Consider the following 26,269-nt stretch of genomic DNA (forward strand, 5'->3'; position numbering starts at 1 on the left):
GGACTATAAGGCATTTTCTCCCTCCTTCCTTTTAATGGAAGAAATTTTATTCTGAAGTTAAATCTCAAGGCAAAATCGACGGACATTTTGTTACACGATTGGATTTTATTTTCATAAAAAAACTAAGTTATTATTATTTATATTATTATTTATACTGCTTGTTAACAGCAAGGGAAGAGCCATTATATTTTTTTTTATTCCTCGTTTCAAATAATAGCAAACTTTAAAATTTTTATTTCCTTGGACTATAAGGTATTTTCTCCCTCCTTCCTTTTAATGGAAGAAATTTTATTCTGAAGTTAAATCTCAAGGCAAAATCGACGGACATTTTGTTACACGATGGGATTTTATTTTCTTAAAAAACTAAGTTATTATTATTTATATTATTATTTATACTGCTTATTAACAGCAAGGGAAGAGCCATTATATATTTTTATTCCTCGTTTAAAATAATAGCAAACTTTAAAATTTTTACTTCCTTGGACTATAATGCATTTTCTCCCTCCTTCCTTTTAATGGAAGAATTTTTATTCTGAAGTTAAATCTCAAGGCAAAATCGACGGACATTTTGTTACACGATTGGATTTTATTTTCTTAAAAAAACTAAGTTATTATTATTTATATTATTATTTATACTGCTTGTTAACAGCAAGGGAAGAGCCATTATATTTTTTTTATTCCTCGTTTAAAATAATAGCAAACTTTAAAATTTTTACTTCCTTGGACTATAAGGTATTTTATCCCTCCTTCCTTTTAATGGAAGAAATTTTATTCTGAATTTAAATCTCAAGGCAAAATCGACGGACATTTTGTTACACGATTGGATTTTATTTTCTTAAAAAAACTAAGTTATTATTATTTATATTATTATTTATACTGCTTGTTAACAGCAAGGGAAGAGCCATTATATTTTTTTTATTCCTCGTTTAAAATAATAGCAAACTTTAAAATTTTTACTTCCTTGGACTATAAGGTATTTCCTCCCTTTTTCGTTTTAATGGAAGAAATTTTATTCTGAAGTTAAATCTCAAAGCAGAATCGACGGATATTTTGTTACACGATTGATTTTTATTTTCTTAAAAGAATTATTCATAAGTTATTATTATTTATATTATTATTTATACTGCTTGTTAACAGCAAATTAAGAGCCATTATATTTTTCATTATTCTCCGTTTAAAATAATAGCAAACTTTAAAATTTTTACTTCCTTGGACTATAAGGCATTTTCTCCCTCCTTCCTTTTAATGGAAGAAATTATATTCTGAAGTTAAATCTCAAGGCAAAATCGACGGACATTTTGTTACACGATTGGATTTTATTTTCTTAAAATACTAAGTTATTATTATTTATATTATTATTTATACTGCTTGTTAACAGCAAGGGAAGAGAAATTATATTTTTTTATTCCTCGTTTAAAATAATAGCAAACTTTAAAATTTTTACTTCCTTGGACTATAAGGTATTTTCTCCCTCCTTCCTTTTAATGGAAGAAATTTTATTCTGAAGTTAAATCTCAAGGCAAAATCGACGGACATTTTGTTACACGATTGGATTTTATTTTCTTAAAGAAACTAAGTTGTTATTATTTATATTATTATTTATACTGCTTGTTAACAGCAAGGGAAGAGCCATTATATTTTTTTTATTCCTCGTTTCAAATAATAGCAAACTTTAAAATTTTTACTTCCTTGGACTATAAGGTATTTCCTCCCTTTTTCGTTTTAATGGAAGAAATTTTATTCTGAAGTTAAATCTCAAAGCAGAATCGACGGATATTTTGTTACACGATTGATTTTTATTTTCTTAAAAGAATTATTCATAAGTTATTATTATTTATATTATTATTTATACTGCTTGTTAACAGCAAGGGAAGAGCCATTATATTTTTTTTATTCCTCGTTTCAAATAATAGCAAACTTTAAAATTTTTACTTCCTTGGACTATAAGGTATTTCCTCCCTTTTTCGTTTTAATGGAAGAAATTTTATTCTGAAGTTAAATCTCAAAGCAGAATCGACGGATATTTTGTTACACGATTGATTTTTATTTTCTTAAAAGAATTATTCATAAGTTATTATTATTTATATTATTATTTATACTGCTTGTTAACAGCAAATTAAGAGCCATTATATTTTTCATTATTCTCCGTTTAAAATAATAGCAAACTTTAAAATTTTTACTTCCTTGGACTATAAGATATTTTCTCCCTCCTTCCTTTTAATGGAAGAAATTTTATTCTGAAGTTAAATCTCAAGGCAAAATCGACGGACATTTTGTTACACGATTGGATTTTATTTTCTTAAAAAAACTAAGTTATTATTATTTATATTATTATTTATACTGCTTGTTAACAGCAAGGGAAGAGCCATTATATTTTTTTTATTCCTCGTTTAAAATAATAGCAAACTTTAAAATTTTTACTTCCTTGGACTATAAGGTATTTTCTCCCTCCTTCCTTTTAATGGAAGAAATTTTATTCTGAAGTTAAATCTCAAGGCAAAATCGACGGACATTTTGTTACACGATTGGATTTTATTTTCTTAAAAAAACTAAGTTATTATTATTTATATTATTATTTATACTGCTTGTTAACAGCAAGGGAAGAGCCATTATATTTTTTTTATTCCTCGTTTAAAATAATAGCAAACTTTAAAATTTTTATTTCCTTGGACTATGAGGTATTTTCTCCCTCCTTCCTTTTAATGGAAGAAATTTTACTCTGAAGTTAAATCTCAAGGCAAAATCGACGGACATTTTGTTACACGATGGGATTTTATTTTCTTAAAAAAACTAAGTTATTATTATTTATATTATTATTTATACTGCTTATTAACAACATGGGAAGAGCCATTATATATTTTTATTCCTCGTTTAAAATAATAGCAAACTTTAAAATTTTTACTTCCTTGGACTATAAGGTATTTTCTCCCTCCTTCCTTTTAATGGAAGAAATTTTATTCTGAAGTTAAATCTCAAGGCAAAATCGACGGACATTTTGTTACACGATTGGATTTTATTTTCTTAAAAAAACTAAGTTATTATTATTTATATTATTATTTATACTGCTTGTTAACAGCAAGGGAAGAGCCATTATATTTTTTTTATTCCTCGTTTAAAATAATAGCAAACTTTAAAATTTTTATTTCCTTGGACTATAAGGTATTTTCTCCCTCCTTCCTTTTAATGGAAGAAATTTTATTCTGAACTTAAATCTCAAGGCAAAATCGACGGACATTTTGTTACACGATGGGATTTTATTCTCTTAAAAACTAAGTTATTATTATTTATATTATTATTTATACTGCTTATTAACAACAAGGGAAGAGCCATTATATATTTTTATTCCTCGTTTAAAATAATAGCAAACTTTAAAATTTTTACTTCCTTGGACTATAAGGCATTTTCTCCCTCCTTCCTTTTAATGGAAGAAATTATATTCTGAAGTTAAATCTCAAGGCAAAATCGACGGACATTTTGTTACACGATTGGATTTTATTTTCTTAAAATACTAAGTTATTATTATTTATATTATTATTTATACTGCTTGTTAACAGCAAGGGAAGAGAAATTATATTTTTTTATTCCTCGTTTAAAATAATAGCAAACTTTAAAATTTTTACTTCCTTGGACTATAAGGTATTTTCTCCCTCCTTCCTTTTAATGGAAGAAATTTTATTCTGAAGTTAAATCTCAAGGCAAAATCGACGGACATTTTGTTACACGATTGGATTTTATTTTCTTAAAGAAACTAAGTTGTTATTATTTATATTATTATTTATACTGCTTGTTAACAGCAAGGGAAGAGCCATTATATTTTTTTTATTCCTCGTTTCAAATAATAGCAAACTTTAAAATTTTTACTTCCTTGGACTATAAGGTATTTCCTCCCTTTTTCGTTTTAATGGAAGAAATTTTATTCTGAAGTTAAATCTCAAAGCAGAATCGACGGATATTTTGTTACACGATTGATTTTTATTTTCTTAAAAGAATTATTCATAAGTTATTATTATTTATATTATTATTTATACTGCTTGTTAACAGCAAGGGAAGAGCCATTATATTTTTTTTATTCCTCGTTTCAAATAATAGCAAACTTTAAAATTTTTACTTCCTTGGACTATAAGGTATTTCCTCCCTTTTTCGTTTTCATGGAAGAAATTTTATTCTGAAGTTAAATCTCAAAGCAGAATCGACAGATATTTTGTTACACGATTGATTTTTATTTTCTTAAAAGAATTATTCATAAGTTATTATTATTTATATTATTATTTATACTGCTTGTTAACAGCAAAGTAAGAGCCATTATATTTTTCTTTATTCCCCGTTTAAAATAATAGCAAACTTTAAAATTTTTACTTCCTTGGACTATAAGATATTTTCTCCCTCCTTCCATTTAATGGAAGAAATTTTATTCTGAAGTTAAATCTCAAGGCAAAATCGACGGACATTTTGTTACACGATTGGATTTTATTTTCTTAAAAAAACTAAGTTATTATTATTTATATTATTATTTATACTGCTTGTTAACAGCAAGGGAAGAGCCATTATATTTTTTTTTATTCCTCGTTTCAAATAATAGCAAACTTTAAAATTTTTATTTCCTTGGACTATAAGGTATTTTCTCCCTCCTTCCTTTTAATGGAAGAAATTTTATTCTGAAGTTAAATCTCAAGGCAAAATCGACGGACATTTTGTTACACGATTGGATTTTATTTTCTTAAAAAAACTAAGTTATTATTATTTATATTATTATTTATACTGCTTGTTAACAGCAAGGGAAGAGCCATTATATTTTTTTTATTCCTCGTTTCAAATAATAGCAAACTTTAAAATTTTTACTTCCTTGGACTATAAGGTATTTCCTCCCTTTTTCGTTTTCATGGAAGAAATTTTATTCTGAAGTTAAATCTCAAAGCAGAATCGACGGATATTTTGTTACACGATTGATTTTTATTTTCTTAAAAGAATTATTCATAAGTTATTATTATTTATATTATTATTTATACTGCTTGTTAACAGCAAAGTAAGAGCCATTATATTTTTCTTTATTCCTCGTTTAAAATAATAGCAAACTTTAAAATTTTTATTTCCTTGGACTATAAGGTATTTTCTCCCTCCTTCCTTTTAATGGAAGAAATTTTATTCTGAAGTTAAATCTCAAGGCAAAATCGACGGACATTTTGTTACACGATGGGATTTTATTTTCTAAAAAAACTAAGTTATTATTATTTATATTATTATTTATACTGCTTATTAACAGCAAGGGAAGAGCCATTATATATTTTTATTCCTCGTTTAAAATAATAGCAAACTTTAAAATTTTTACTTCCTTGGACTATAAGGCATTTTCTCCCTCCTTCCTTTTAATGGAAGAAATTTTATTCTGAAGTTAAATCTCAAGGCAAAATCGACGGACATTTTGTTACACGATTGGATTTTATTTTCATAAAAAAACTAAGTTATTATTATTTATATTATTATTTATACTGCTTGTTAACAGCAAGGGAAGAGCCATTATATTTTTTTTTATTCCTCGTTTCAAATAATAGCAAACTTTAAAATTTTTATTTCCTTGGACTATAAGGTATTTTCTCCCTCCTTCCTTTTAATGGAAGAAATTTTATTCTGAAGTTAAATCTCAAGGCAAAATCGACGGACATTTTGTTACACGATGGGATTTTATTTTCTTAAAAAACTAAGTTATTATTATTTATATTATTATTTATACTGCTTATTAACAGCAAGGGAAGAGCCATTATATATTTTTATTCCTCGTTTAAAATAATAGCAAACTTTAAAATTTTTACTTCCTTGGACTATAATGCATTTTCTCCCTCCTTCCTTTTAATGGAAGAATTTTTATTCTGAAGTTAAATCTCAAGGCAAAATCGACGGACATTTTGTTACACGATTGGATTTTATTTTCTTAAAAAAACTAAGTTATTATTATTTATATTATTATTTATACTGCTTGTTAACAGCAAGGGAAGAGCCATTATATTTTTTTTATTCCTCGTTTAAAATAATAGCAAACTTTAAAATTTTTACTTCCTTGGACTATAAGGTATTTTATCCCTCCTTCCTTTTAATGGAAGAAATTTTATTCTGAATTTAAATCTCAAGGCAAAATCGACGGACATTTTGTTACACGATTGGATTTTATTTTCTTAAAAAAACTAAGTTATTATTATTTATATTATTATTTATACTGCTTGTTAACAGCAAGGGAAGAGCCATTATATTTTTTTTATTCCTCGTTTAAAATAATAGCAAACTTTAAAATTTTTACTTCCTTGGACTATAAGGTATTTCCTCCCTTTTTCGTTTTAATGGAAGAAATTTTATTCTGAAGTTAAATCTCAAAGCAGAATCGACGGATATTTTGTTACACGATTGATTTTTATTTTCTTAAAAGAATTATTCATAAGTTATTATTATTTATATTATTATTTATACTGCTTGTTAACAGCAAATTAAGAGCCATTATATTTTTCATTATTCTCCGTTTAAAATAATAGCAAACTTTAAAATTTTTACTTCCTTGGACTATAAGATATTTTCTCCCTCCTTCCTTTTAATGGAAGAAATTTTATTCTGAAGTTAAATCTCAAGGCAAAATCGACGGACATTTTGTTACACGATTGGATTTTATTTTCTTAAAAAAACTAAGTTATTATTATTTATATTATTATTTATACTGCTTGTTAACAGCAAGGGAAGAGCCATTATATTTTTTTTATTCCTCGTTTAAAATAATAGCAAACTTTAAAATTTTTACTTCCTTGGACTATAAGGTATTTTCTCCCTCCTTCCTTTTAATGGAAGAAATTTTATTCTGAAGTTAAATCTCAAGGCAAAATCGACGGACATTTTGTTACACGATTGGATTTTATTTTCTTAAAAAAACTAAGTTATTATTATTTATATTATTATTTATACTGCTTGTTAACAGCAAGGGAAGAGACATTATATTTTTTTTATTCCTCGTTTAAAATAATAGCAAACTTTAAAATTTTTATTTCCTTGGACTATAAGGTATTTTCTCCCTCCTTCCTTTTAATGGAAGAAATTTTATTCTGAAGTTAAATCTCAAGGCAAAATCGACGGACATTTTGTTACACGATTGGATTTTATTTTCTTAAAGAAACTAAGTTGTTATTATTTATATTATTATTTATACTGCTTGTTAACAGCAAGGGAAGAGCCATTATATTTTTTTTATTCCTCGTTTAAAATAATAGCAAACTTTAAAATTTTTATTTCCTTGGACTATAAGGTATTTTCTCCCTCCATCCTTTTAATGGAAGAAATTTTATTCTGAAGTTAAATCTCAAGGCAAAATCGACGGACATTTTGTTACACGATGGGATTTTATTTTCTTAAAAAACTAAGTTATTATTATTTATATTATTATTTATACTGCTTATTAACAGCAAGGGAAGAGCCATTATATTTTTTTTATTCCTCGTTTCAAATAATAGCAAACTTTAAAATTTTTACTTCCTTGGACTATAAGGTATTTCCTCCCTTTTTCGTTTTAATGGAAGAAATTTTATTCTGAAGTTAAATCTCAAAGCAGAATCGACGGATATTTTGTTACACGATTGATTTTTATTTTCTTAAAAGAATTATTCATAAGTTATTATTATTTATATTATTATTTATACTGCTTGTTAACAGCAAGGGAAGAGCCATTATATTTTTTTTATTCCTCGTTTCAAATAATAGCAAACTTTAAAATTTTTACTTCCTTGGACTATAAGGTATTTCCTCCCTTTTTCGTTTTCATGGAAGAAATTTTATTCTGAAGTTAAATCTCAAAGCAGAATCGACAGATATTTTGTTACACGATTGATTTTTATTTTCTTAAAAGAATTATTCATAAGTTATTATTATTTATATTATTATTTATACTGCTTGTTAACAGCAAAGTAAGAGCCATTATATTTTTCTTTATTCCCCGTTTAAAATAATAGCAAACTTTAAAATTTTTACTTCCTTGGACTATAAGATATTTTCTCCCTCCTTCCATTTAATGGAAGAAATTTTATTCTGAAGTTAAATCTCAAGGCAAAATCGACGGACATTTTGTTACACGATTGGATTTTATTTTCTTAAAAAAACTAAGTTATTATTATTTATATTATTATTTATACTGCTTGTTAACAGCAAGGGAAGAGCCATTATATTTTTTTATTCCTCGTTTAAAATAATAGCAAACTTTAAAATTTTTATTTCCTTGGACTATAAGGTATTTTCTCCCTCCTTCCTTTTAATGGAAGAAATTTTATTCTGAAGTTAAATCTCAAGGCAAAATCGACGGACATTTTGTTACACGATGGGATTTTATTTTCTAAAAAAACTAAGTTATTATTATTTATATTATTATTTATACTGCTTATTAACAGCAAGGGAAGAGCCATTATATATTTTTATTCCTCGTTTAAAATAATAGCAAACTTTAAAATTTTTACTTCCTTGGACTATAAGGCATTTTCTCCCTCCTTCCTTTTAATGGAAGAAATTTTATTCTGAAGTTAAATCTCAAGGCAAAATCGACGGACATTTTGTTACACGATTGGATTTTATTTTCATAAAAAAACTAAGTTATTATTATTTATATTATTATTTATACTGCTTGTTAACAGCAAGGGAAGAGCCATTATATTTTTTTTTATTCCTCGTTTCAAATAATAGCAAACTTTAAAATTTTTATTTCCTTGGACTATAAGGTATTTTCTCCCTCCTTCCTTTTAATGGAGAAAATTTTATTCTGAAGTTAAATCTCAAGGCAAAATCGACGGACATTTTGTTACACGATGGGATTTTATTTTCTTAAAAAACTAAGTTATTATTATTTATATTATTATTTATACTGCTTATTAACAGCAAGGGAAGAGCCATTATATATTTTTATTCCTCGTTTAAAATAATAGCAAACTTTAAAATTTTTACTTCCTTGGACTATAATGCATTTTCTCCCTCCTTCCTTTTAATGGAAGAATTTTTATTCTGAAGTTAAATCTCAAGGCAAAATCGACGGACATTTTGTTACACGATTGGATTTTATTTTCTTAAAAAAACTAAGTTATTATTATTTATATTATTATTTATACTGCTTGTTAACAGCAAGGGAAGAGCCATTATATTTTTTTTATTCCTCGTTTCAAATAATAGCAAACTTTAAAATTTTTACTTCCTTGGACTATAAGGTATTTCCTCCCTTTTTCGTTTTAATGGAAGAAATTTTATTCTGAATTTAAATCTCAAAGCAGAATCGACGGATATTTTGTTACACGATTGATTTTTATTTTCTTAAAAGAATTATTCATAAGTTATTATTATTTATATTATTATTTATACTGCTTGTTAACAGCAAGGGAAGAGCCATTATATTTTTTTTATTCCTCGTTTCAAATAATAGCAAACTTTAAAATTTTTACTTCCTTGGACTATAAGGTATTTCCTCCCTTTTTCGTTTTCATGGAAGAAATTTTATTCTGAAGTTAAATCTCAAAGCAGAATCGACGGATATTTTGTTACACGATTGATTTTTATTTTCTTAAAAGAATTATTCATAAGTTATTATTATTTATATTATTATTTATACTGCTTGTTAACAGCAAAGTAAGAGCCATTATATTTTTCTTTATTCCTCGTTTAAAATAATAGCAAACTTTAAAATTTTTATTTCCTTGGACTATAAGGTATTTTCTCCCTCCTTCCTTTTAATGGAAGAAATTTTATTCTGAAGTTAAATCTCAAGGCAAAATCGACGGACATTTTGTTACACGATGGGATTTTATTTTCTAAAAAAACTAAGTTATTATTATTTATATTATTATTTATACTGCTTATTAACAGCAAGGGAAGAGCCATTATATATTTTTATTCCTCGTTTAAAATAATAGCAAACTTTAAAATTTTTACTTCCTTGGACTATAAGGCATTTTCTCCCTCCTTCCTTTTAATGGAAGAAATTTTATTCTGAAGTTAAATCTCAAGGCAAAATCGACGGACATTTTGTTACACGATTGGATTTTATTTTCATAAAAAAACTAAGTTATTATTATTTATATTATTATTTATACTGCTTGTTAACAGCAAGGGAAGAGCCATTATATTTTTTTTATTCCTCGTTTCAAATAATAGCAAACTTTAAAATTTTTATTTCCTTGGACTATAAGGTATTTTCTCCCTCCTTCCTTTTAATGGAAGAAATTTTATTCTGAAGTTAAATCTCAAGGCAAAATCGACGGACATTTTGTTACACGATGGGATTTTATTTTCTTAAAAAACTAAGTTATTATTATTTATATTATTATTTATACTGCTTATTAACAGCAAGGGAAGAGCCATTATATATTTTTATTCCTCGTTTAAAATAATAGCAAACTTTAAAATTTTTACTTCCTTGGACTATAATGCATTTTCTCCCTCCTTCCTTTTAATGGAAGAATTTTTATTCTGAAGTTAAATCTCAAGGCAAAATCGACGGACATTTTGTTACACGATTGGATTTTATTTTCTTAAAAAAACTAAGTTATTATTATTTATATTATTATTTATACTGCTTGTTAACAGCAAGGGAAGAGCCATTATATTTTTTTTATTCCTCGTTTAAAATAATAGCAAACTTTAAAATTTTTACTTCCTTGGACTATAAGGTATTTTATCCCTCCTTCCTTTTAATGGAAGAAATTTTATTCTGAATTTAAATCTCAAGGCAAAATCGACGGACATTTTGTTACACGATTGGATTTTATTTTCTTAAAAAAACTAAGTTATTATTATTTATATTATTATTTATACTGCTTGTTAACAGCAAGGGAAGAGCCATTATATTTTTTTTATTCCTCGTTTAAAATAATAGCAAACTTTAAAATTTTTACTTCCTTGGACTATAAGGTATTTTCTCCCTCCTTCCTTTTAATGGAAGAAATTTTATTCTGAAGTTAAATCTCAAGGCAAAATCGACGGACATTTTGTTACACGATTGGATTTTATTTTCTTAAAAAAACTAAGTTATTATTATTTATATTATTATTTATACTGCTTGTTAACAGCAAGGGAAGAGACATTATATTTTTTTTATTCCTCGTTTAAAATAATAGCAAACTTTAAAATTTTTATTTCCTTGGACTATAAGGTATTTTCTCCCTCCTTCCTTTTAATGGAAGAAATTTTATTCTGAAGTTAAATCTCAAGGCAAAATCGACGGACATTTTGTTACACGATTGGATTTTATTTTCTTAAAAAAACTAAGTTATTATTATTTATATTATTATTTATACTGCTTGTTAACAGCAAGGGAAGAGACATTATATTTTTTTTATTCCTCGTTTAAAATAATAGCAAACTTTAAAATTTTTATTTCCTTGGACTATAAGGTATTTTCTCCCTCCTTCCTTTTAATGGAAGAAATTTTATTCTGAAGTTAAATCTCAAGGCAAAATCGACGGACATTTTGTTACACGATTGGATTTTATTTTCTTAAAAAAACTAAGTTATTATTATTTATATTATTATTTATACTGCTTGTTAACAGCAAGGGAAGAGCCATTATATTTCTTTTATTCCTCGTTTAAAATAATAGCAAACTTTAAAATTTTTATTTCCTTGGACTATAAGGTATTTTCTCCCTCCTTCCTTTTAATGGAAGAAATTTTATTCTGAAGTTAAATCTCAAGGCAAAATCGACGGACATTTTGTTACACGATGGGATTTTATTTTCTAAAAAAACTAAGTTATTATTATTTATATTATTATTTATACTGCTTATTAACAGCAAGGGAAGAGCCATTATATATTTTTATTCCTCGTTTAAAATAATAGCAAACTTTAAAATTTTTACTTCCTTGGACTATAAGGCATTTTCTCCCTCCTTCCTTTTAATGGAAGAAATTTTATTCTGAAGTTAAATCTCAAGGCAAAATCGACGGACATTTTGTTACACGATTGGATTTTATTTTCATAAAAAAACTAAGTTATTATTATTTATATTATTATTTATACTGCTTGTTAACAGCAAGGGAAGAGCCATTATATTTTTTTTTATTCCTCGTTTCAAATAATAGCAAACTTTAAAATTTTTATTTCCTTGGACTATAAGGTATTTTCTCCCTCCTTCCTTTTAATGGAAGAAATTTTATTCTGAAGTTAAATCTCAAGGCAAAATCGACGGACATTTTGTTACACGATGGGATTTTATTTTCTTAAAAAACTAAGTTATTATTATTTATATTATTATTTATACTGCTTATTAACAGCAAGGGAAGAGCCATTATATATTTTTATTCCTCGTTTAAAATAATAGCAAACTTTAAAATTTTTACTTCCTTGGACTATAATGCATTTTCTCCCTCCTTCCTTTTAATGGAAGAATTTTTATTCTGAAGTTAAATCTCAAGGCAAAATCGACGGACATTTTGTTACACGATTGGATTTTATTTTCTTAAAAAAACTAAGTTATTATTATTTATATTATTATTTATACTGCTTGTTAACAGCAAGGGAAGAGCCATTATATTTTTTTTATTCCTCGTTTAAAATAATAGCAAACTTTAAAATTTTTACTTCCTTGGACTATAAGGTATTTTATCCCTCCTTCCTTTTAATGGAAGAAATTTTATTCTGAATTTAAATCTCAAGGCAAAATCGACGGACATTTTGTTACACGATTGGATTTTATTTTCTTAAAAAAACTAAGTTATTATTATTTATATTATTATTTATACTGCTTGTTAACAGCAAGGGAAGAGCCATTATATTTTTTTTATTCCTCGTTTAAAATAATAGCAAACTTTAAAATTTTTACTTCCTTGGACTATAAGGTATTTCCTCCCTTTTTCGTTTTAATGGAAGAAATTTTATTCTGAAGTTAAATGTCAAAGCAGAATCGACGGATATTTTGTTACACGATTGATTTTTATTTTCTTAAAAGAATTATTCATAAGTTATTATTATTTATATTATTATTTATACTGCTTGTTAACAGCAAGGGAAGAGCCATTATATTTTTTTTATTCCTCGTTTAAAATAATAGCAAACTTTAAAATTTTTACTTCCTTGGACTATAAGGTATTTTCTCCCTCCTTCCTTTTAATGGAAGAAATTTTATTCTGAAGTTAAATCTCAAGGCAAAATCGACGGACATTTTGTTACACGATTGGATTTTATTTTCTTAAAAAAACTAAGTTATTATTATTTATATTATTATTTATACTGCTTGTTAACAGCAAGGGAAGAGACATTATATTTTTTTTATTCCTCGTTTAAAATAATAGCAAACTTTAAAATTTTTATTTCCTTGGACTATAAGGTATTTTCTCCCTCCTTCCTTTTAATGGAAGAAATTTTATTCTGAAGTTAAATCTCAAGGCAAAATCGACGGACATTTTGTTACACGATGGGATTTTATTTTCTAAAAAAACTAAGTTATTATTATTTATATTATTATTTATACTGCTTATTAACAGCAAGGGAAGAGCCATTATATATTTTTATTCCTCGTTTAAAATAATAGCAAACTTTAAAATTTTTACTTCCTTGGACTATAAGGCATTTTCTCCCTCCTTCCTTTTAATGGAAGAAATTTTATTCTGAATTAAATCTCAAGGCAAAATCGACGGACATTTTGTTACACGATTGGATTTTATTTTCATAAAAAAACTAAGTTATTATTATTTATATTATTATTTATACTGCTTGTTAACAGCAAGGGAAGAGCCATTATATTTTTTTTTTATTCCTCGTTTCAAATAATAGCAAACTTTAAAATTTTTACTTCCTTGGACTATAAGGTATTTTCTCCCTCCTTCCTTTTAATGGAAGAAATTTTACTCTGAAGTTAAATCTCAAGGCAAAATCGACGGACATTTTGTTACACGATGTGATTTTATTTTCTTAAAAAAACTAAGTTATTATTATTTATATTATTATTTATACTGCTTATTAACAACAAGGGAAGAGCCATTATATATTTTTATTCCTCGTTTAAAATAATAGCAAACTTTAAAATTTTTACTTCCTTGGACTATAAGGTATTTTCTCCCTCCTTCCTTTTAATGGAAGAAATTTTATTCTGAAGTTAAATCTCAAGGCAAAATCGACGGACATTTTGTTACACGATTGGATTTTATTTTCTTAAAAAAACTAAGTTATTATTATTTATATTATTATTTATACTGCTTGTTAACAGCAAGGGAAGAGCCATTATATTTTTTTTTATTCCTCGTTTCAAATAATAGCAAACTTTAAAATTTTTACTTCCTTGGACTATAAGGTATTTCCTCCCTTTTTCGTATTCATGGAAGAAATTTTATTCTGAAGTTAAATCTCAAAGCAGAATCGACGGATATTTTGTTACACGATTGATTTTTATTTTCTTAAAAGAATTATTCATAAGTTATTATTATTTATATTATTATTTATACTGCTTGTTAACAGCAAAGTAAGAGCCATTATATTTTTCTTTATTCCCCGTTTAAAATAATAGCAAACTTTAAAATTTTTACTTCCTTGGACTATAAGATATTTTCTCCCTCCTTCCATTTAATGGAAGAAATTTTATTCTGAAGTTAAATCTCAAGGCAAAATCGACGGACATTTTGTTACACGATTGGATTTTATTTTCTTAAAAAAACTAAGTTATTATTATTTATATTATTATTTATACTGCTTGTTAACAGCAAGGGAAGAGCCATTATATTTTTTTATTCCTCTTTTAAAATAATAGCAAACTTAAAAATTTTTACTTCCTTGGACTATAAGGTATTTTCTCCCTCCTTCCTTTTAATGGAAGAAATTTTATTCTGAAGTTAAATCTCAAGGCAAAATCGACGGACATTTTGTTACACGATTGGATTTTATTTTCTTAAAAAAACTAAGTTATTATTATTTATATTATTATTTATACTGCTTGTTAACAGCAAGGGAAGAGCCATTATATTTTTTTTATTCCTCGTTTAAAATAATAGCAAACTTTAAAATTTTTACTTCCTTGGACTATAAGGTATTTTCTCCCTCCTTCCTTTTAATGGAAGAAATTTTATTCTGAAGTTAAATCTCAAGGCAAAATCGACGGACATTTTGTTACACGATGGGATTTTATTTTCTTAAAAAAACTAAGTTATTATTATTTATATTATTATTTATACTGCTTATTAACAGCAAGGGAAGAGCCATTACATATTTTTATTCCTCGTTTAAAATAATAGCAAACTTTAAAATTTTTACTTCCTTGGACTATAAGGCATTTTCTCCCTCCTTCCTTTTAATGGAAGAAATTTTATTCTGAAGTTAAATCTCAAGGCAAAATCGACGGACATTTTCTTACACGATTGGATTTTATTTTCTTAAAAAAACTAAGTTATTATTATTTATATTATTATTTATACTGCTTGTTAACAGCAAGGGAAGAGCCATTATATTTTTTTTATTCCTCGTTTCAAATAATAGCAAACTTTAAAATTTTTACTTCCTTGGACTATAAGGTATTTCCTCCCTTTTTCGTTTTAATGGAAGAAATTTTATTCTGAAGTTAAATCTCAAAGCAGAATCGACGGATATTTTGTTACACGATTGATTTTTATTTTCTTAAAAGAATTATTCATAAGATATTATTATTTATATTATTATTTATACTGCTTGTTAACAGCAAAGTAAGAGCCATTATATTTTTCATTATTCTCCGTTTAAAATAATAGCAAACTTTAAAATTTTTACTTCCTTGGACTATAAGATATTTTCTCCCTCCTTCCTTTTAATGGAAGAAATTTTATTCTGAAGTTAAATCTCAAGGCAAAATCGACGGACATTTTGTTACACGATTGGATTTTATTTTCTTAAAAAAACTAAGTTATTATTATTTATATTATTATTTATACTGCTTGGTAACAGCAAGGGAAGAGCCATTATATTTTTTTCATTCCTTGTTTAAAATAATAGCAAACTTTAAAATTTTTACTTCCTTGGACTATAAGGTATTTTCTCCCTCCTTCCTTTTAATGGAAGAAATTTTATTCTGAAGTTAAATCTCAAGGCAAAATCGACGGACATTTTGTTACCCGATTGGATTTTATTTTCTTAAAAAAACTAAGTTATTATTATTTATATTATTATTTATACTGCTTGTTAACAGCAAGGGAAGAGCCATTATATTTCTTTTATTCCTCGTTTAAAATAATAGCAAACTTTAAAATTTTTATTTCCTTGGACTATAAGGTATTTTCTCCCTCCTTCCTTTTAATGGAAGAAATTTTATTCTGAAGTTAAATCTCAAGGCAAAATCGACGGACATTTTGTTACACGATGGGATTTTATTTTCTTAAAAACTAAGTTATTATTATTTATATTATTATTTATACTGCTTATTAACAACAAGGGAAGAGCCATTATATATTTTTATTCCTCGTTTAAAATAATAGCAAACTTTAAAATTTTTACTTCCTTGGACTATAAGGTATTTCCTCCCTTTTTCGTATTCATGGAAGAAATTTTATTCTGAAGTTAAATCTCAAAGCAGAATCGACGGATATTTTGTTACACGATTGATTTTTATTTTCTTAAAAGAATTATTCATAAGTTATTATTATTTATATTATTATTTATACTGCTTGTTAACAGCAAAGTAAGAGCCATTATATTTTCTTTATTCCCCGTTTAAAATAATAGCAAACTTTAAAATTTTTACTTCCTTGGACTATAAGATATTTTCTCCCTCCTTCCATTTAATGGAAGAAATTTTATTCTGAAGTTAAATCTCAAGGCAAAATCGACGGACATTTTGTTACACGATTGGATTTTATTTTCTTAAAAAAACTAAGTTATTATTATTTATATTATTATTTATACTGCTTGTTAACAGCAAGGGAAGAGCCATTATATTTTTTTATTCCTCGTTTAAAATAATAGCAAACTTTAAATTTTTACTTCCTTGGACTATAAGGTATTTTCTCCCTCCTTCCTTTTAATGGAAGAAATTTTATTCTGAAGTTAAATCTCAAGGCAAAATCGACGGACATTTTGTTACACGATGGGATTTTATTTTCTCTAAAAACTAAGTTATTATTATTTATATTATTATTTATACTGCTTATTAACAGCAAGGGAAGAGCCATTATATATTTTTATTCCTCGTTTAAAATAATAGCAAACTTTAAAATTTTTACTTCCTTGGACTATAAGGCATTTTCTCCCTCCTTCCTTTTAATGGAAGAAATTTTATTCTGAAGTTAAATCTCAAGGCAAAATCGACGGACATTTTCTTACACGATTGGATTTTATTTTCTTAAAAAAACTAAGTTATTATTATTTATATTATTATTTATACTGCTTGTTAACAGCAAGGGAATAGCCATTATATTTTTTTTATTCCTCGTTTCAAATAATAGCAAACTTTAAAATTTTTACTTCCTTGGACTATAAGGTATTTCCTCCCTTTTTCGTTTTAATGGAAGATATTTTATTCTGAAGTTAAATCTCAAAGCAGAATCGACGGATATTTTGTTACACGATTGATTTTTATTTTCTTAAAAGAATTATTCATAAGATATTATTATTTATATTATTATTTATACTCCTTGTTAACAGCAAAGTAAGAGCCATTATATTTTTCATTATTCTCCGTTTAAAATAATAGCAAACTTTAAAATTTTTACTTCCTTGGACTATAAGATATTTTCTCCCTCCTTCCTTTTAATGGAAGAAATTTTATTCTGAAGTTAAATCTCAAGGCAAAATCGACGGACATTTTGTTACACGATTGGATTTTATTTTCTTAAAAAAACTAAGTTATTATTATTTATATTATTATTTATACTGCTTGTTAACAGCAAGGGAAGAGCCATTATATTTTTTTTATTCCTTGTTTAAAATAATAGCAAACTTTAAAATTTTTACTTCCTTGGACTATAAGGTATTTTCTCCCTCCTTCCTTTTAATGGAAGAAATTTTATTCTGAAGTTAAATCTCAAGGCAAAATCGACGGACATTTTCTTACACGATTGGATTTTATTTTCTTAAAAAAACTAAGTTATTATTATTTATATTATTATTTATACTGCTTGTTAACAGCAAGGGAAGAGCCATTATATTTTTTTTATTCCTCGTTTCAAATAATAGCAAACTTTAAAATTTTTACTTCCTTGGACTATAAGGTATTTCCTCCCTTTTTCGTTTTAATGGAAGAAATTTTATTCTGAAGTTAAATCTCAAAGCAGAATCGACGGATATTTTGTTACACGATTGATTTTTATTTTCTTAAAAGAATTATTCATAAGATATTATTATTTATATTATTATTTATACTGCTTGTTAACAGCAAAGTAAGAGCCATTATATTTTTCATTATTCTCCGTTTAAAATAATAGCAAACTTTAAAATTTTTACTTCCTTGGACTATAAGATATTTTCTCCCTCCTTCCTTTTAATGGAAGAAATTTTATTCTGAAGTTAAATCTCAAGGCAAAATCGACGGACATTTTGTTACACGATTGGATTTTATTTTCTTAAAAAAACTAAGTTATTATTATTTATATTATTATTTATACTGCTTGTTAACAGCAAGGGAAGAGCCATTATATTTTTTTTATTCCTTGTTTAAAATAATAGCAAACTTTAAAATTTTTACTTCCTTGGACTATAAGGTATTTTCTCCCTCCTTCCTTTTAATGGAAGAAATTTTATTCTGAAGTTAAATCTCAAGGCAAAATCGACGGACATTTTGTTACACGATTGGATTTTATTTTCTTAAAAAAACTAAGTTATTATTATTTATATTATTATTTATACTGCTTGTTAACAGCAAGGGAAGAGCCATTATATTTTTTTTATTCCTCGTTTAAAATAATAGCAAACTTTAAAATTTTTACTTCCTTGGACTATAAGGTATTTTCTCCCTCCTTCCTTTTAATGGAAGAAATTTTATTCTGAAGTTAAATCTCAAGGCAAAATCGACGGACATTTTGTTACACGATTGGATTTTATTTTCTTAAAAAACTAAGTTATTATTATTTATATTATTATTTATACTGCTTATTAACAGCAAGGGAAGAGCCATTATATATTTTTATTCCTCGTTTAAAATAATAGCAAACTTTAAAATTTTTACTTCCTTGGACTATAAGGCATTTTCTCCCTCCTTCCTTTTAATGGAAGAAATTTTATTCTGAAGTTAAATCTCAAGGCAAAATCCACGGACATTTTGTTACACGATTGGATTTTATTTTCATAAAAAAACTAAGTTATTATTATTTATATTATTATTTATACTGCTTGTTAACAGCAAGGGAAGAGCCATTATATTTTTTTTATTCCTCGTTTCAAATAATAGCAAACTTTAAAATTTTTACTTCCTTGGACTATAAGGTATTTCCTCCCTTTTTCGTTTTAATGGAAGAAATTTTATTCTGAAGTTAAATCTCAAAGCAGAATCGACGGATATTTTGTTACACGATTGATTTTTATTTTCTTAAAAGAATTATTCATAAGATATTATTATTTATATTATTATTTATACTGCTTGTTAACAGCAAAGTAAGAGCCATTATATTTTTCATTATTCTCCGTTTAAAATAATAGCAAACTTTAAAATTTTTACTTCCTTGGACTATAAGATATTTTCTCCCTCCTTCCTTTTAATGGAAGAAATTTTATTCTGAAGTTAAATCTCAAGGCAAAATCGACGGACATTTTGTTACACGATTGGATTTTATTTTCTTAAAAAAACTAAGTTATTATTATTTATATTATTATTTATACTGCTTGTTAACAGCAAGGGAAGAGCCATTATATTTTTTTTATTCCTTGTTTAAAATAATAGCAAACTTTAAAATTTTTACTTCCTTGGACTATAAGGTATTTTCTCCCTCCTTCCTTTTAATGGAAGAAATTTTATTCTGAAGTTAAATCTCAAGGCAAAATCGACGGACATTTTGTTACACGATTGGATTTTATTTTCTTAAAAAAACTAAGTTATTATTATTTATATTATTATTTATACTGCTTGTTAACAGCAAGGGAAGAGCCATTATATTTTTTTTATTCCTCGTTTAAAATAATAGCAAACTTTAAAATTTTTACTTCCTTGGACTATAAGGTATTTTCTCCCTCCTTCCTTTTAATGGAAGAAATTTTATTCTGAAGTTAAATCTCAAGGCAAAATCGACGGACATTTTGTTACACGATTGGATTTTATTTTCTTAAAAAAACTAAGTTATTATTATTTATATTATTATTTATACTGCTTATTAACAGCAAGGGAAGAGCCATTATATATTTTTATTCCTCGTTTAAAATAATAGCAAACTTTAAATTTTTTACTTCCTTGGACTATAAGGCATTTTCTCCCTCCTTCCTTTTAATGGAAGAAATTTTATTCTGAAGTTAAATCTCAAGGCAAAATCCACGGACATTTTGTTACACGATTGGATTTTATTTTCATAAAAAAACTAAGTTATTATTATTTATATTATTATTTATACTGCTTGTTAACAGCAAGGGAAGAGCCATTATATTTTTTTTATTCCTCGTTTCAAATAATAGCAAACTTTAAAATTTTTACTTCCTTGGACTATAAGGTATTTCCTCCCTTTTTCGTTTTAATGGAAGAAATTTTATTCTGAAGTTAAATCTCAAAGCAGAATCGACGGACATTTTGTTACACGATTGGATTTTATTTTCATAAAAAACTAAGTTATTATTATTTATATTATTATTTATACTGCTTGTTAACAGCAAGGGAAGAGCCATTATATTTTTTTTATTCCTCGTTTCAAATAATAGCAAACTTTAAAATTTTTACTTCCTTGGACTATAAGGTATTTCCTCCCTTTTTCGTTTTAATGGAAGAAATTTTATTCTGAAGTTAAATCTCAAAGCAGAATCGACGGATATTTTGTTACACGATTGATTTTTATTTTCTTAAAAGAATTATTCATAAGTTATTATTATTTATATTATTATTTATACTGCTTGTTAACAGCAAAGTAAGAGCCATTATATTTTTCTTTATTCCTCGTTTAAAATAATAGCAAACTTTAAAATTTTTACTTCCTTGGACTATAACATATTTTCTCCCTCCTTCCTTTTAATGGAAGAAATTTTATTCTGAAGTTAAATCTCAAGGCAAAATCGACGGACATTTTGTTACACGATTGGATTTTATTTTCTTAAAAAAACTAAGTTATTATTATTTATATTATTATATATACTGCTTGTTAACAGGAAGGGAAGAGCCATTATATTTTTTTTATTCCTCGTTTAAAATAATAGCAAACTTTAAAATTTTTACTTCCTTGGACTATAAGGTATTTTCTCCCTCCTTCCTTTTAATGGAAGAAATTTTATTCTGAAGTTAAATCTCAAGGCAAAATCGACGGACATTTTGTTACACGATTGGATTTTATTTTCTTAAAAAAACTAAGTTATTATTATTTATATTATTATTTATACTGCTTGTTAACAGCAAGGGAAGAGCTATTATATTTTTTTTATTCCTCGTTTAAAATAATAGCAAACTTTAAAATTTTTACTTCCTTGGACTATAAGGCATTTTCTCCCTCCTTCCTTTTAATGGAAGAAATTTTATTATGAAGTTAAATCTCAAGGCAAAATCGACGGACATTTTGTTACACGATTGGATTTTATTTTCTTAAAAAAACTAAGTTATTATTATTTATATTATTATTTATACTGCTTGTTAACAGCAAGGGAAGAGCCATTATATTTTTTTTATTCCTCGTTTCAAATAATAGCAAACTTTAAAATTTTTACTTCCTTGGACTATAAGGTATTTCCTCCCTTTTTCGTTTTAATGGAAGAAATTTTATTCTGAAGTTAAATCTCAAAGCAAAATCGACGGATATTTTGTTACACGATTGATTTTTATTTTCTTAAAAGAATTATTCATAAGTTATTATTATTTATATTATTATTTATACTGCTTGTTAACAGCAAAGTAAGAGCCATTATATTTTTCTTTATTCCCCGTTTAAAATAATAGCAAACTTTAAAATTTTTACTTCCTTGGACTATAAGATATTTTCTCCCTCCTTCCTTTTAATGGAAGAAATTTTATTCTGAAGTTAAATCTCAAGGCAAAATCGACGGACATTTTGTTACACGATGGGATTTTATTTTCTTAAAAAACTAAGTTATTATTATTTATATTATTATTTATACTGCTTGTTAACAGCAAGGAAAGAGCCAGTATATTTTTTATTCCTCGTTTAAAATAATAGCAAACTTTAAAATTTTTAATTCCTTGGACTATAAGGTACTTTCTCCTTCCTTCCTTTTAATGGAAGAAATTTTATTCTGAAGTTAAATCTCAAGGCAAAATCGACGGACATTTTGTTGCACGATTGGATTTTATTTTCTTAAAAAAACTAAGTTATTATTATTTATATTATTATTTATACTGCTTGTTAACAGCAAGGGAAGAGCCATTATATTTTTTTTATTCCTCGTTTAAAATAATAGCAAACTTTAAAATTTTTACTTCCTTGGACTATAAGGTATTTTCTCCCTCCTTCCTTTTAATGGAAGAAATTTTATTCTGAAGTTAAATCTCAAAGCAAAATCGACGGACATTTTGTTACAAGATTAGATTTTATTTTATTAAAAAATTATTTATAAGTTATTATTATTTATACTGTTTGTTAACAGCAAGAGAAGACCGTTCTATTTTTCTATTCCTCGTTTAAAATAATGGCAAACTTTAAAATTTTTATATCCTCGGACTAGACTATAAGGTATTTTCTCCCTCCTTCCTTTTAATGGAAGAAATTTTATTCTGAAGTTAAATCTCAAGGCAAAATCGACGGTCATTTTGTTACACGATTGGATTTTATTTTCTTAAAAAAATTATTCATAAGTTATTATTATTTACACTCATGTCCATAAATTAAGGATAATGCAAAATCAGGCAAAGGAAGAGTCAGAAGCAAAACAAATTTGACTTATTTGTAAAGCTTATTTATTAAACAAAAGGTAAAGAGCAAAAAAAGATGCTATATGTTTGATATTATTAAACAAATTAGCGATTTTTTCTCCCTGGAGCCAATTACAAAACAACCTATTTACAAAAAACCAATATTACATGATTGGTATGATTGTTTATACATTGTATGTCTCCCAGAGGATGCACTACAGTCCGTACAACGCCTAGGCATGCTGAGTGTCAAATTATCGATCTGATCTTGGGGGATATTACACCACTCAAAAAGCAATGCCCTCCGAAGTTCCGGTAGACATGTAGGAGGAGGTTGACGGCCTGCAAAAGACCAATCAGGACACTTCAAATCGATCAATGTAGAGTGTAAAAACCTCCAACCAACAAAACCATCAGAAAAACCGGAAAAATAAATTCACAGAACTCCAGAAACCGCCACTACCAATAATCCGCCTAAATATGACCAGCGGAAGGATCATACCAACAAGCCACTGAGACACTAGTTCTCAGCGGCATAATAAATTAATATATAACAATTACATAAAACTTAATGGCAGTATGTAAAGTTTCAATGTGTACATTAAGGTAAACGTTATCTAAAATTTTCTCTTTCAGTAACAAATAGTATACAAAACAACAATTAACATTGTTAATTACTCCATGTGATAACCATAAAAAACTATAATAGATTTAAACTGAACATGTTATACCCTCAAAATAAGAGTGTGGTTGGAAGTGTAATTATACAATAAAAGACACCAGAAGACAAATCATTTCGTTATACAAAACCAGAGCTGCAACACTCTGAAAATCCCTAAACTTATAAACTATACATTAAAAACATTGATTACACAAGATATATTAAATATATCAAAAACAATGTAATACATATAAAATACATTAATTATATAAAAGCATAGAATACACCACATACAGCACTGAATAAAATTATGTTTGAATTCCATATAAACGCCAATATCTCAATCTAAAATTATTGTAACACAAAATTACGGTATGGAAAATTGCGGCCTTACAGTACGGTATGGAAAATCTTACGAAAGATTAGCAACTTCTATCCGTACAACATCAGGCCGTGTACAGGAGTTACTGTACCCAGACCATCATAAGCGATTGACTTTTGCTCTCACCTTTCTTGCCAGAATGGAGGTGGATGATGCTTGGCCGTGATGGATGATCTTATGGGGAGACGAGGCCCACTTTTACCTGAATGGAACTGTGAATGCCCAGAAATGCCGAACTTGGGATGACAAACCACCACATGCAGTCACAGCAATTCCCTTACATTCACCAAAGGTAACTGTTTGGTGTGGGTTCACAGCGGAATTTATCGTAGGTCCATTCTTCTATGAGAACATTACCCCGACTGGACCGGAAACCTGTTCTGTTACCGGAGAGAAATAGCGCCACATGTTGAACAGCTTTGTCATTCCGGCACTTCAGCAAAGACAATGCCTGGGGGAAATCATTTTCATGCAAGATGGAGCCCCTCCACACGTTGCTGTACGGGTGCAACAGGTGCTACGACAGAAATTCACAACAGAAAGAGTCATTAGTCGCTACTTTCCAACTTCATGGCCACCTCGGTCGCCTAATCTTACCCCATGAGACTTCTGGCTATGGGGTTACCTTAAGTCCAAGGTCTATCAAGGAGTGGTCCAGGACCTGGCTACGTTGAAGGATAACATATCACGGACTGTACGGGAGATTCTTGCAGACATGTTACTTTCTGCTGTTGTGCATACTGTGCACAGAATGCAGTATGTGGTCCACAACAACGGCAGCCACATTGAACCTCATTTGAATGCAAAATAAAAGGTAATTTTCGTATTGATTTGCATTTGTTAACACTCTATTTTCTATTCTACAGCGCCAAATATTCGCCTAGCGGTGACGTTTGGAATTAATTTTTTTCGCGGAATCCTTCGTCCCCCGTCTTGTTTAATCTTCCTACAAAATGTGGCGTCATTCTCGCAAATAGATCTCGCTACAGAACACAGTGAGCACTGTCAGTTTAATTATGGCCACCCGGCTTGGAGGTAAGAAAGGAAGGAATGGCCAACCGGCACTAGAAATGAAAACTGTTTCGAAGCTTCGGTCCCCAGATGATTTGTTCTTTGTTTACATTCAGAAGCTCGCTTGACAGTGTTCTGATAGTATTTCGACACACGACAGTTCCATACAAGTCGAAAAAGGGACACTTTCGCATGAAAGAAACATTCATAGTGTGATGGATTTGTTTAGTTTAGAGACATTTACGCAAAAATCACATCTTGGTTATTTTTCGATAACTAACTACAGCGATTTTGATTATGAATTTGTTTTATAAAATTCTAAGCTGTTGAACTACAAAAATATAGATTTTAACAAAAATGTGATGCTTAAAGAATGAAAAATACCTTACAGTACCTTTAAAATTGTATACGTCTTTCGATATTCTTGGAAGAGTATTCGCTACTTTTATTTTATGTTCCAAATGCCAAAATGTTTTAAATAAAATAAAATTTTTTCACATCCATATATTATTGTAACATGTACCTTTTAAAATTTTTTAGAGGAGTGGCTTTACTGCTGCTCATTTTAAACTCATCGTTTTAATTTTATATATCTGAAAAATAATCATTTTGGGCTTATACGTTTTACTTATTTGGGTTAATTAAAAATAAAATCCTTATTTTATTCCCTTTCAGAAATGTTCAGAGAAAGTTAAGTACTATTTAAAATATTTCGCGAATTTCTAATAATTCTCTAATTTAAAATGAACCGAATAGAGCATTAATTATAAAGTGACTTATATTTTTCGATTTAAGAGATGCCTCAGAACCCCAAAAAGTCATGTCATATTTAAGAAAGTATTTTAGGAAGAAGCTTTATAAATAGAAAAGAAATAATGCATAGTTTTAATATTAATAATACGATAAACTTTGATCTTAATTGTTGTACCTTAACCGAATAAAATCGAATTACCTTAATTTTTTTTCTAATGTAATTAACGAAAACTGGCGAAAATACTTCATTCAAATTAAACCATTCTGAGAAAACTGTTCTGCGAAAAATATAGCACTTAATTCCGTTCAGAATGAAATGTTGTTTAAAAATATGTTGTTTTCATAGACTTAGGACTCTGAAGTGTTGTAGAAAAAGAAAATATATACATTTATATGCATATTTACGACGTAATTACAAAATATTTACATCCGATCGCGTCAAAACCCATTGAACTTAATGGTAAATAACCCAATGTTTTGGTCACCACGTAGGGATCGCCGGTGCTTCAGAGCAGGGTACGGGAGAAAC

Source organism: Stegodyphus dumicola, chromosome 9 (genome assembly GCF_044657685.1).
Source record: "Stegodyphus dumicola isolate Sdum_Otavi_A_Nest chromosome 9, ASM4465768v1".
Lineage (NCBI taxonomy): Eukaryota > Metazoa > Arthropoda > Arachnida > Araneae > Eresidae > Stegodyphus > Stegodyphus dumicola.